The sequence below is a fragment of the Thermobia domestica genome, chromosome 11 (genome assembly GCF_964235325.1).
Source record: "Thermobia domestica chromosome 11, izTheDome1.hap1.1, whole genome shotgun sequence".
NCBI classification, from domain to species: Eukaryota; Metazoa; Arthropoda; class Insecta; order Zygentoma; family Lepismatidae; genus Thermobia; species Thermobia domestica.
Window position 1 is genome coordinate 131,643,490 of NC_137464.1, and position 13,778 is coordinate 131,657,267.

Here is a 13,778-nt window from a genome sequence, read left to right on the forward strand (position 1 = left end):
ATTCGAAAACTACAAGAGGACCATTTGTCTCCTTTTGATGTCACGAATCATCTCACAAAGTTTGTGGACATCTTTCAGATTCATCCTTAATGAAGCTTCTTTTCGAAAAGTTAACTATTAACTTTAGGCATTGTTTATCTTTTTAAATCACAAATACCGTTATTCATTTTAAGGCACAGGGCTATTCTGAGAGAATAGATCTTGAAAAATAATTTTAAAACTTAGACTTTTGTTTTCGAAACATTCCAGACAAGACGAGACATTTTACAAGCTATCTCGTGTCCAAAACATTTGTCTCATCTTATCTTGGATGTCACAAAGCGCGTTTCGTCCTTCTCGAGACATGTTTTTTCGCGTGCGCATTCGTTAACACTTGGAAAGGATTATCTTTCTACTCAAAGCATTGTTTTTATAATGATTGCATATTTATGATAATTGCTGTCAACATAAATTACAGTCCTTTCAGTTGAATTAATTTTTATTATTATTATTGAAATTAAAATTAAATGCAATATCTAGTTTAACGTTGCACGATTATGCACCTACGCTAAGGGAGAATGATGATGAATGAAATAGTGAAATGATGAAAGTGGAAGGAAAATGAAAAATCCCAAGAAAACCCATACCCATGCACACGGTATTTGTCCACCTCAAATTTCACTTGGCGCGAAGTGGAATCGAGCCACGGACCCCATGCACCAAAGGTGAATGCTTTATTATTATTATTATTATTATTATTGTTAATAATAATAATAATAATAATAATAATAATAATAATAATAATAATAATAATAATAATAATAATTGAAGCGAGCTTAGCGAGTTGACTTGATTTTGAGTTTAACGTCCTGTTCAGCAGCGAGGCTATATGAGACGTGAACCTACTGATTAACGTGGAATCCGAACCACATGAGTTCCCGCCAGGAATCGAACCCAGATCTCCTACGCCACAGTCGCGTACGCTAACCGCTTAGCCACGGAGGAGCTCCGAGCTTAACGAGTTTCAACCGTCCGACTCAACCAACGTTTGGGTGCCTGTTCGTTCGTCTGCTCCATGACAACTTCTCATAAAAGACATTTCATTTTAATGAAACTAGTAAGTGCCATCTTTAAGCTTTGCGAAGTAACTATTGCTTCGAATTTGAATCTGCAAAATATAAGAGGTTAAAGTAACCAAATGGTGCAAGTTTCCACTCATGTATACAAAACAATTTTGCAATATCAACTACGTGAATCTTGTCCCATAAAAAAGCCGAAACCCCTACACCGAAGAGCCCTCCGAGATTTGGTCATTGTCCACACGGACTGAAATTGTCGTTTGAAGCCAAGACTTTAATATGAAGCCAATAATTTCTTTAAAATAGACGAAAAATTCGAAAGTTATAAGCATTTTCAAATTTTTGCCTTTTCCCATAAGGGAGCTGTGCCCCCCTATACTGAAGAGCCCCCCTTCCCCCGAGATTTGATTAGTGTCCACTCGGACTGAAATTGTCATTTGGAACCAACACTTTAATAAAACTAACTCTATGGCCTATGGAACCCGGAGGTTCAATGCCGCGTTCACAAAAGCTCTCCACTGACTTCTATCCTTAGCTAACTGCATCCAGTTTCTACTTTGTATTCCAATCTCTGCGAGATACCAACACTTCAATACGAAGCAAAATATTTCTTTAAAATAGACGAAAAATTCGAAAGTTATAAACATGTTAATATTTTTGCCTTCTCTCATAAGGGGGTCGTATTAGCCTACACTGAAGAGCCCTACGAAATTTAATCATTGACCACTTGGACTTAAATTCTCATTTGAAACCAAAACTTTAATATGAAGCGAAAAATTAAATTTTTACATCAATTTAAACTGACTGGGTTCCGGTTCACCTCACTATTGTTTAGTTAAGTGGTAATTTGTGACAGCTTCACATCAACAGAATCTTTCACTTCCCCCCCCCCCCCAGAAGTTCGTGCTGGATCCGCCACTGGAATCAGTAGACACTTTTCCTATTCTTTTTGTCACCCTTGTAGGGGCTCCCTCGTACAAATAAAGGAGTGGTAATATTAAAATCAAGGGGCGCTTTGTATTAGGTATTTCTTTAGTTACCTACCCCTAACCGCACAGGGCCATCTTTGGTAGAATAAAAAATGTTACGTGATATTCCAATCATGAAAGGGGAGAGGATGGTGTAAATATATCTTATTTATTTTGTCTGCCCTGCTTATCAGAAATTACATTCTGTTGGAAGGGTACTGAAATGAGAGGGGCAAAATAAAACGTCGTACCCCCTCCTACATGGTTGCTCAAACAATTACTAAAGAAAGCATTTTAAACTAAGATATTTAAGATTTAAACTAAGAAACTAAGATATCCTTACATTATGTAAGGATGGCATATTTAAGCTTATTATTATTATTTGAATGTTTTTGGAGCACCGAAATTTTGTGAGACGAACAATGGTATGTAGAGGTTTAAGATGGGTGGTCATAGGGGAGGAAAAACCAGGATTTTTCTCTGTCTGACTCTCTAACGTAAAGATTATGTGCTGAAGGTAAGAAGCATCATCATTCTACAATAGGTTGCTTTTACGTAGAATATCAATTACTTGAGTTTTCTTTTTTCTGGCTACTTTATGTAGTAAATTCAAAACAATTTCAATTCAATACAAATACATTGTAAAACTTTTCCGTAAGTAAACATCTAGGGAAAATTAAACATTTAATAGGGAAATCTGTTATCAAAATATCCAAACACGTAGATAGAAGACTATCTAGTGAGAAATATTGTGAAACTTTATAAAATCCTCCAAATTAGAATTAACATTTACTGGGAAACATTCGTTATGCGCCAGCGAGAATATAGTGAGCAGTGAGCACAGGGGAAATAATTACGAAACTTTTTGCAAACAAAATTAGGGACGCTAATGCAAGTGCGAGAAATTAATCATATTCACGGAGAAATTAAATGTCGACTAAAAGCAGGGAATTCGTGTTACTATTCGGTTTAAAATCTCTTATCGCCGCGAATTCTGTCGAAGAATTTGAAGCTTAAAATATACAAAACGATAATCATGCCTGTTGTTCTGTATGGTTGCGAAACATGGTCACTTACTCTGAGGGAAGAACATAGACTGAAAGTATTTGAGAATAAGATCCTGAGACGAATATTCGGACCTAAGAGGAACGGGAATGGGGAATGGCGGAAACTTCATAACGAGGAACTACATAATTTATATGGTTTACCCAACATTGTTAGGGTCGTCAAGTCTAGGAGGCTAGGTGGGCAGGTCATGTAGCTAGAATGGAAGAAAGTAAAAACGCTTTCAAAGTCTTGACTGGAAGACCAATCGGAAAACGACCATTAGGAAGACCTAGGCGCAGATGGGAGGACAATATTAAAATGGATCTCGCAGAGATTGGAATACAAAGTAGAAACTGGATGCAGTTAGCTAAGGATAGAAGTCAGTAGAGAGCTTTTGTGAACGCGGTATTGAACCTCCGGGTTCCATAGGCCATATAGTTAGTTAATGCAAGTGTGACAACGACATTTTTTTCTTTTTATGGTATCGTCATAAGTTTTACACATATGTTACAATTTGATTCTTTCCCACATAAAAAAATAAATAAAATAACCGTAGTGATAAAAATGACAACAGCACTTCCATGGGGTTCGAACCCACTACCTTCGGCATACAGACTAGTTGCTTTAACTAACTGAGCTATTTGTTTTCTTACGTGAACTGAGCCTGTTCTGGTAAAGACGATTTTTCATTACGATCGTGCTACCAATTCGTCCTTTTCCATAGATAATTTCCACTATTTGCTCTATCTTTACGTTAATACTTGGCATATATTCATATATTTGGAGTTTGCAGATAATGCACGTAATAAGACATATTAGAAATATTTCGTTAAAAGTTTCGTTTGTAGATCTAATCCACGTTTCTCTCAATGACATAGATGTCGCTGCTTCGTGTTGAACTACAGGATTCCCCCGCGTTCTTGAAAATTTCCCACTTTAGCAGAGTTGGTAATTCTCGAGATTTCTGTCGATTTAATGTTTTTTGCTTCTAATTTATTTATTTTAAGCTAATATCTAACACAAATATTAAAAACGGTTTTGTTATTAACCTGTCCTGCTGGGGAAACCTTCCGAAATTTCGAAAACATAAAGAAAACGGAGATATTTTCAAAAAACTTCAAAATAAAGAGACGCATCATTTATTTTGCTCATAGTAGTACCTCCAAGATCAAAAATAGTCTTCATCAGCATCGACGACCTTCTGCAAACGTTATGGAAGCCCATGGATTTCATCGAGGTAGAACTTAGTGGGCAGTGAAGCGAAGAAGGTATCAAGTGAATTTTCCACCTCTAGTAAGGATTTGAACTGGCGTCCACTAAGGCGATTATCCAAGGAATAGAACAGGTAATAATTGGGCAGTGTCCGAGGAGTATGGCGGATGCAACAGTGTTTCCCATCCAAGACAAAGCGTGGTGTCCCGGGTCATCCTAGCCACGTGCGGCTTAGCGTTGTCGTGTCAGGTGGACCCCTTTGCGATTCAGAAGTGCTAGCTCTAGAGTTTTTGAGTTTTACTTGAACACGGCTCAACTGCTGACAGTACATAGTTGCACTGATGCTCTGACCAGCTGGTAGCAGTTCCCGATGCACGATGCCGTGAGTTGTCCACCAAACACACAGGAGGACTTTCTTCTGGTACAGTGCTGGTTTCGGTTGTTTTGGAACCTGTTCATGGGATGCTATCCAATGATAACGGCGCCGTAGAGCTTCGTGCAGGACCCACTTCTCATCATATGTCAACATCCTGTCCAGAAATGGCTCCTTTCTCAGACGAGACAGCAAAGAAACGCAAGTATCTGCTCGCGCTGCCTTCTGGTTCAGAGTCAAATCATGTGGGAACTATCGAACCAAGTTGTAGTGCTTCCCAAGTTGATGGAGGTGCTGCAAATGGTTTCTCCACTCACTCTGAATTGTAGTCTCAGTTCCTCACATGCCTGGCCACTGTTCGGCTCAATTGCTGCCTGAGGATCTTCATTTTGGACATGCCTTGGTCTTCTGGCAGGTGGTGCGTCTTCGAGTGTTTCGTCATCGTCCTTAAAACTTTTTAAACCACCGTTGCACTGTCCGCGTAGTCACGACATCCTCGCCAAAGGCCTGGCATATCTTCCGCCCCGCTACAGTGGCGTTTGATCCCAGTTCGAACCAGGGTTTGAAAAAACCCGGGCTTTTTTTAAAAAGCCCAACCCACCTGGGCCCATATGGGTTTTTTCAGGTATTTTCGGGTTTAATTGGTTTTTTTCGGGTTTAATTGTTGTTTTTTTTTTCGAAATATTTCAGTCTTTGGGGTAAAAGTGTTAAAATATGATTTATATTTCAAGATTGTCATTGTCACAACTTGTAACAATTTTCTGCTTACTGCTGTTTTGAAAAAAATGTCCGTCATTTTGAAATTTTACATTCGACCGCCGAGAAAATCTATACAGCAAACTTAGCATATTTCGTGCTTCCGCCGTCAAAATTTCAACTTAAAAAGACTAAAAATTGCGCTTCGTAGCGTGGATACTCGCTGTTTTGAAAAAAAAAAAAAATAGCCTCCATTTTTATATTTTACGTTGGTATGCCGCCAAAATCTATACAGGAAATTTAGAGTGTCTCGTACTTGTACTCTGAAAATTTTAACTTAAAAGGCCGAAAGTTGTACCCTGTAGTGTGTGTGGTAGAGGAAGACAAACAAGTTGAGTTGATTTTGTGTTTAACGTCCCTTTCAGCAGCGTGGCTATATGAGACGAGACCTAATGATTAACGTGGAATCCGAACCACATGAGCTACCTCCGGGAAGCTAACCCGGGTCCCACGCCGAAGACGCGTACACTAACCGCATAGCCATGGAGGAGCTCGATAGACAAACGAACGATTGTAGATCGTCATCAAGAAGCCTGACTGACATTCGCCAAATATGAATACCAAATGGGGTCTATTAATTTAAAACAAAGATACAATTCATGTTGTATGAAATAAATAAATGTTTTAAAATGTCTTATATGAAATTAACATCTTCCAGCGTAAATAAACCTGCCGTATTTTCTCCATGAGAATACGGGACACCTCAGATCCCCCCCCCCCCTCAACTTTCCAACACAGTGCAATGAACTGTAGTCTGGTTATGAACAAAAGTATAATAGGGCACGATGGCTCAATGGTAGAGCGTTCACCTCTAGTGCATGGGGTTCCTACTTCGATCCCAGCTCGCGCCAAGTGAGCTTTGTGGTGGGCAAACACCTTGTGCGTGGGTTTTCTCGGGATTCTCACGTTTCCTCCCACTTTCTTCATTCTGTCATTTCATTCATTTCTCATCATTACCGTCACCTTGAGCATAGCAGGCATAACCGTGAGACTAAAACTAAAAGATTTCATTTTATTTAATTTTTTTTTCAAGAATATAATATGCGAAAGTTCACTAAGCAGCAGCTGCTTTTCTCTGTTCGTACAATGCAATTAGTTGTACAGACTGAAGATGCCTAAAAACTTAAGATGTGCTATAAAAACGCTTTACAGGAAAACAATATGCAAATTATTTAAATCAGTGGTACAATCTACCTTCAATATTCTTCGCGAGCTTAGCAATATTTATTTGCATGGCTGTATTTGCCAAAATTACGTTCGTCAGTTTAATTTGATGAAAAGCGGATTCTTCTTCTTGTGTCGTGTGTAATTATCAGGACCAAATTTACATTTTTCTAAGAGCTGGACCAAAGCACAATTCTGTGCCCCTAGCCTCTGAAAAAGATTATAATTCTTGTCAACTTATCTCATCTGTTGTTGGAGAAAAGTTAGTCATCTTCATCTTACTGTGTTTGTAAATGTAGAAACACTCAAAGCAATATTTTTATGTTCCGGAGAGTATCCGAGTTATCATCAAGTGTAATGGAAAAAGTAGCATTGTAAATTTCGCTCGCTATCAAGTTGAACAGGGTGGTGTAATAACTTCCTTGAAAATGTTACATGCAACAGCGTACTGTTCATTCACTAATTACAGGATTCCCAGCCAATGTCAGAATTTTTTGTTTTTCACTTTTCGAATAAGCTGATATTGATAACAGAAATGGAATGGAGTTAAAATACGACACGTTTCCCTGTCCTGACTAAATTTACGGAGATGCGGGACACTCGGGTCCAAAAACGGGACTTTCTCGTTTTTTATGGGACGTATGGTAGGCTTAAGCGTAAAATAAATAGTTTTATTGTTGAAGTATTCATTTCCGATCCTTCTGCGTTTTATTCGGGAATTTCCCGAGCACTTCTTTCACGGCGTGTACATCAAAACTTCCACTAGTATGAAAATTTGAACTCAGCACTTGAAATAATTAGCGTTACATAGTCTTCGGAAGCCCGAGCATTAAGCTTCTTAAATTTGACAAGAATTTTTACGCTATTGCTGGTGTTGATTCCACAGAATGCTTATTTGAAGAGTAGCAACAAATGGCTGAACTAAACTCTTATTGTTGGAAAACCAAATTTTAGTTGAAGAAACTTGTGTTTTGCATCAAAGGTAAGAAACAATACTAATAGTTTTACTAATGTATTTATATATGTACTATTAGTACCGGCACCTATGACCTTAAACCCGTCAAACGTATGATGGTAATGTCCCTCGGTGTCGCCAAGTCGACGAGCACACTATTCACGGAAAATATTTTCTAAAGTACAAAATTGCTTATTTTACTTCAACCATACATTAATTTGTTTTATAACTATCTCAAGCTAAGTTTTTTAAAAAAAAAAAAAAAAAAAATCCTTGTGCATTCAGAACTTTATAAAGGTCGTATGTTGAATGTTGTTGTATACCTTAACCTGAAAGCCTCTAATTCGCCCAAGGAAAGTCTAAAGTCTGATAAAAATCACTTACAATGTGATCACCTTAGTTGTACCAATAATATACTAACAAATAGGTCAGAAACCCAGGTGGGTTATAAAGTGGGTTTTTTCAGGTGGGTCCAACCCGATTAGGGCTGAGCCCAGTTGGGCAAACCCTGGTTCGAACTCTACAGCATAATGCCCTTATGCGCGATGTGGAGGTTCCATGTTCACTCTGTCCTTACGCAAGTTCGCAGTGTAATTGAACTGCCACAACCACGTAGTATGTTGGATATACTCACACCAACAACTGACCTTCGCCTTATCTCCATTAACATTCAACTCATGGTGTGAGGTCCAATGGAACACAGACCTCCACAACAAGCGACAGAACTTTCTTTGTTACCTTTATACTAACTAGTGATAGCCTTTATTTGGTCATTGGGTTTATGAGGTGTAAATGGGGGTATTGATTTTGTCCATTTTTCCAGTGTATATTTTCTTATAAAAGAAAGTCACAAATTTGAACTTTCAGGAACGCTGGCAACACTGCTATTTTTCGTACGCAGGAACAAAATTTCACATGTAGGCCAGACATTGGGAACAGTCATATAAAAACAATGAAGAGCGTAGGTGCAATAGCAAGGGAGATAAAAATTCGGAAGCTCGTACCACTCTCCACTTTCCTTGTATATTTGTCGTCTACCTTCACGTTGTCTGGCAGCCCTAGCGACGCCCCTATGAATCACAGGAACACGAACCATACCTCGTTGGAAAACTTTTAGAACACAGATTCCAACTAGGTAACTTTTATGCCCCTATACCCAACTTATAAAAGAAGAAGGAAGAAATTTTAAAAATTACAAAAAAGAATTTTAAGTTTGTGGAACAATAGCAACACTGATGTTTGTCGTACGGAGGAGCGCGCATAAGTTACCTCTCTAAAATCTGTGTCCCATAAGCTTACCAAAGAGGTATATTTCATGTCCCTGTGACAATTATGAGCATCACTAGGGCTGCCAACGTGACAACAATACACCGAAATATATGTACAGAGTGACCATCGAGGTACGAAGTTCCGAAATCTTATCTCTGTTGCTATTGTATCTATACCCTTCATTACTTTATATGATTGTTGCCAATGTGAGATTATTTTTTCCTGTGTACGACAAACAACAATGTTGCCAGCGGCCCACAAATTTTTACAAAAATATGTTTTTCTTCCATTTTTTTACTTTCTTCTTCTTCTTTTACGTGTTGAGCTCGGGTGACACAGAAGTTACCTCGTTGGAATTTGTGTTCTATAAGCTTTCCAATGAGGTATGGTTTATGTCCCTGTGACAATTAGGAGGGCTACTAGGACCGCCAACGTGAAAGTCTACGATTTTCTGCGTCCCACCCCTTTTGCCCCCTCCTCCCAAGTTGTCGACCACGCTGGGGGGGGGGGGGCGACGACATCGGTTTTCACAATCACTATAGTGCTTATAACAACAATCAGAAAAAAATTGCGTTAGGCTTTCCATACATGCTCAAAACCCCTTAGATCCTGGACTATGTATACGATGATGAATAATGAAATACATTGTTTCAAAAAGAATATACGTATTTCGAATGCATATATTTATTAAACTTTTAAGACATACGAATATGAAATTTTACACACATATTTACGAACCACTCAAGTTCAAATTACAGATGTTCAATATGTCTTCCATCAGCGCCACGAAGAATATCACATCGATACTCAAATTCCTCCCATACTCGGGCAAGCATGTCCTGCGTTACTGATGTTATCGCAGTACGGATCCGGTTCTTCAACTCTTCCAGGTTCTGTGGGAGTGGTGATACATAAACGTTGTCTTTAACGAAACCCCACAGGAAGAAGTCACAGGGTGGCAACTCTGGTGACCGTGGAGGCCAGCTGAGACATGCTAAGTCGCCAGCTCCTTGACGACCAATCCAACGTTTCGGTAGAGTTTCATTCAGATATTCACGCAATTGGCGACTTCAGTGAGGGGGGGGGTACCCCGTCTTGTTAAAAAATGAAGTTGTCTTCGTGCAGCCTCGGTAACAACCAGTTTTGTAACATAGCGAGATACTGCTGACTGTTAACCGTGTTTCCATTAAAGAAGAATGGGTCGTAAACAGATGATCGGGATATCGCACAAAACACATTGACTTTGGGCGAATCTCGTACATGTTCAATGACTGCATGTGGGTTTTGTAGGTCTCAAATTCGAACATTTTGTTTGTTTACCTGACCACTAACACGGAAAGTCGCTTCAACACTGAACATGATGCGTTGTGCAAAAGTGTTATCGTTGTCAATAGCATCAAGAATCTCGTTACGAAATGCCACACGTTTGCATTTGTCAAAGCTTGTAACAGTTGTAACTTATAAGGCTTCATAACCAACCGACGTCTCAAAACACGCCAAATTGTTGTTGTCGGCACTTGTAACTCCTGACTGGCACGACTAGTTGATTTTGAAGGACTACGTTGGAAAGCAGGTTGAATTTTGCAACATTATCTTCAGGAACACGAGGGCGGACAGGACTCTTTCCTTTCCATACACATCCTGTATCTACAAACTGTCGATACCATCTGCGAATGTTCCACCCATTCGGAGAATCAATTTGGGACCTCAACCTGAAACGTCTTTGCACTGTAATCACGGAATTGCACTTCGCAAACTCGAGAACACAAAATGATTTCTGCTACGGAGTAGACATTTTAAACATATGACGGTTGCCAAGCAAAACCGAAGACAACTGACATCTAGCGGCTATTAGTATAAAATAGACTGTATTCGTTTCTCCAATAGCCAAGCCGAGGCGCAGCGATCAATAGTTTGAACAAAATAATTCTTCGTAATACGTATATTCTTTTTGAAACAGGGTGTATATATAAAAATGGACATGACCATAAAACAGAATAAATGACTCATGACAGCATATTCTCTGATGCAGATGGGAATATCCAATTATACATTAATATGGAAATTGAACGAAGAAATATATATATATATATATATATATATTGAAATGCAATCAGGTTTTACATAATCACACTTAGGTTAACTCCAAGAACACCAAGCTGACATAGTCGAAAAAGGTTTGGCAAATGAGGTTAAGTAAAATATCCCGAGCAAATATCAACTTTATTTAATATTTATGGTAGGTTCAAAGTAAATTTCAAAGAGCATGTTAATTTACCCGAGCTAGTTCAAAAATTTATATTGCTAGACTAACATCTATAATAAAAAAAATCCCGAAATATTCTTCTTTCGCCGAGTGAACAACATACTACTCTAAAAGAAACTCCATTATTACCGACAAGAATTTTTATAGCAACAATACTGAGCAGTTTAATTTTCAATGTATATTCAGCGGGAAGACAGTCATGGAACGTTCTCGATGTGTGACCCTAAGCAAAATTTAGTGTTTAGTGCATTATTTGCATTATAACACTGCACATTCTAAAGGAAATTCTGATATATATATATATATATATATATATATATATATATATACCGGTAAGTTGTTTTGATTAGTCTATCACCAAAATATTCAATCACTTTGCATTAGGTACTCAAAATGATGATGTGGGACCATCGATGCAATCGTGTGACGCCAGCTTGAAAACTAAAACCATCTCCCTAACGAGTAATTAAAAATCAAAATCACATTACCTTAGTAATGAGATGTTTAAAACCCTATTGCAAGGCTGTCCCCAACGGTGCATACGTTTTCCTTCCAAGGGCAAGTAAACGTCCACTCTGCTGACAACAGATGCCAGTCTTCCATTAAATGCTCACAGCCATTGAAATGGCCGAGCTAAAATGGCACACAGGGAAATACACGAAAAAGGTTATTCATATGCTGAAGCTGGTTAAAGATCCAAAAGAAGGTGGTTGGCCTAATAATTAAGTGTTCTTCCAAAATTCTGGCAATTAGCCACTTAATTATTTCAATTTGTTACCAGCTTCATTCCCTGTATTTGATATGCTTTCAAAATTTGTCTTCTTCTTCGTCTAAACAAACTCACTTACGGTATTCCGAATCAAAATACATACGTATTCACATTCTATGAAACAATTTAATTTTGGAAAGAGACTTAACGAGTATACCTGATTCTCATTATTAAAATCACTTAGTTATTAATAGTGAAGAAGAGAGCACGTTACAAACCATGAACGTCCGGATTTAAATATTGATACGAAGCAAAAGTGCAATTTCCGGTGACAGAATAAGTCCGAAAAACAAACCTAATACGACTAGGAAGTACAGCAGATTATAAACTAAATTTTTCCTCTTTTGCGAGATAGAAACTTAATTGGAAAGCACTTTCACGAATCCGATTACCGTTCTCAGATGGACCTAGTAATTTAGTAAAAATACGTATTAACCCATTTGTGCCCACTGTCGACATTTGTCGACAACCTCTGACGTCGACATTTGTGAGGTTTCGGAACCTCTGGAGCTGAAATAAAAATCGGGGTAAAGGGTACAACTTTTTCTAGTGACGGTTGGTATCACTGCCTACGATTAGGTTAGCGACATCTCGCTCCGTGTCACTTGGTGTGTATTTTATAAGAGATATAAAAAAAATAGAAACAAATATTTCGAAAAAATAATTTGGGCAGAAATGGGTTAAATACGTATACTATATAATTCCTATAATTAGGCATATGACCGCTTTCCCTAAATTTTGAAGTCTCACGCTATTTTTCATTGGTACAAAAGTTTATATTTAACCGTTAGTGCACCATAGCAATAATAACTGTATGAATATCAAAATGGTATCTGCTCAAACTTAGAACAAGGGTACTGCTTATCCGGTACTCACGAAAACAAAACAAGAATACGCGTTGATACACACGTAGTCAACTTATATTAAAAGAAAATCGAGCCGTACAGGTTAAAATTAACCCTACAATCACGCCAAAAAAATCTAATTAATTAACTTGAAAACAAACACATTAACATAGTCACGCAACAACAAATTAACATATCTGGGCACAGATTGATTGTACTCTGATTTCGTACCATAATGTAATGCTAACGAAAGATAACGTTACATTTTTCCCAGGGGCCCCCCAAAACTTATTTATCTATTTATTTAAGGCCCTTAAGCAATTCTTCCCGTTTCACAATAGAATAATCGAACATTTCAATATTTGATAAATTTTGCTTCGACACCTTTCTCCCCTTGACATCTTTCAAATAAAACAATTTGTTGCACACTTTTTTAATAAATAAGGCCCGGTATAGGCAGGCATATATTTATGCGTAATTTTCTTGAACGCGTCCAACAGGAAGTGAGTTCGTACAATCACAAGATTTCCTTCCTTGATTTCTATTGGACGATTCGAACTGTTGTTTTTTTTCTCTTCGTTAGCCATCGAGGCCCCACTTGAATATGGTGCCTCGAATTCTCCACATCCTGCAACTCCAGAGGCCATGGAAATATGTACCCTGAGTCTCCGCCGCCGAAAAAGAAATAGAGCTCCACAGGTGTACATCCAATTGTACTATTATAGGGATAATTTAACAGATCCTGTGCAAACTTGAGTACGTTTTTCGATTTTCTATGATTCTGTTTACCCATTAAGAGGATTAATCGATTCAATTGACGATGGGAACGCTCCATTATCCCATTCGCCTTTGGGTTATATGGAGTTACGAAGATGTGACGGATCCGATGTTCCATACAATACTTTTTCCAGTTCTGATACACGAACTGTGGGCCTTGATCGGACACTATGTAATTTGGATATGGACGTATATAAAAATATTCCCCTTTCAAGATTCGAATAGTTTCTGCCGTAGTGGCTGTTTTTAAAGGTAAGTAACAATTAAACCGAGTATAGATATCTACAATGGATAGTACATAATAATAACCAGAACTGCA

General features: G+C 38.1%; 1 protein-coding gene across 4 annotated transcripts in view; it reads right to left on the reverse strand.

Moving 5' to 3' along the window:
* LOC145664449 (DNA topoisomerase 2-binding protein 1-A-like) overlaps positions 1-13,778 on the reverse strand; it is a 1,008,895-nt gene that overhangs the window by 960,788 nt on the left and 34,329 nt on the right. The window lies entirely within an intron of this gene.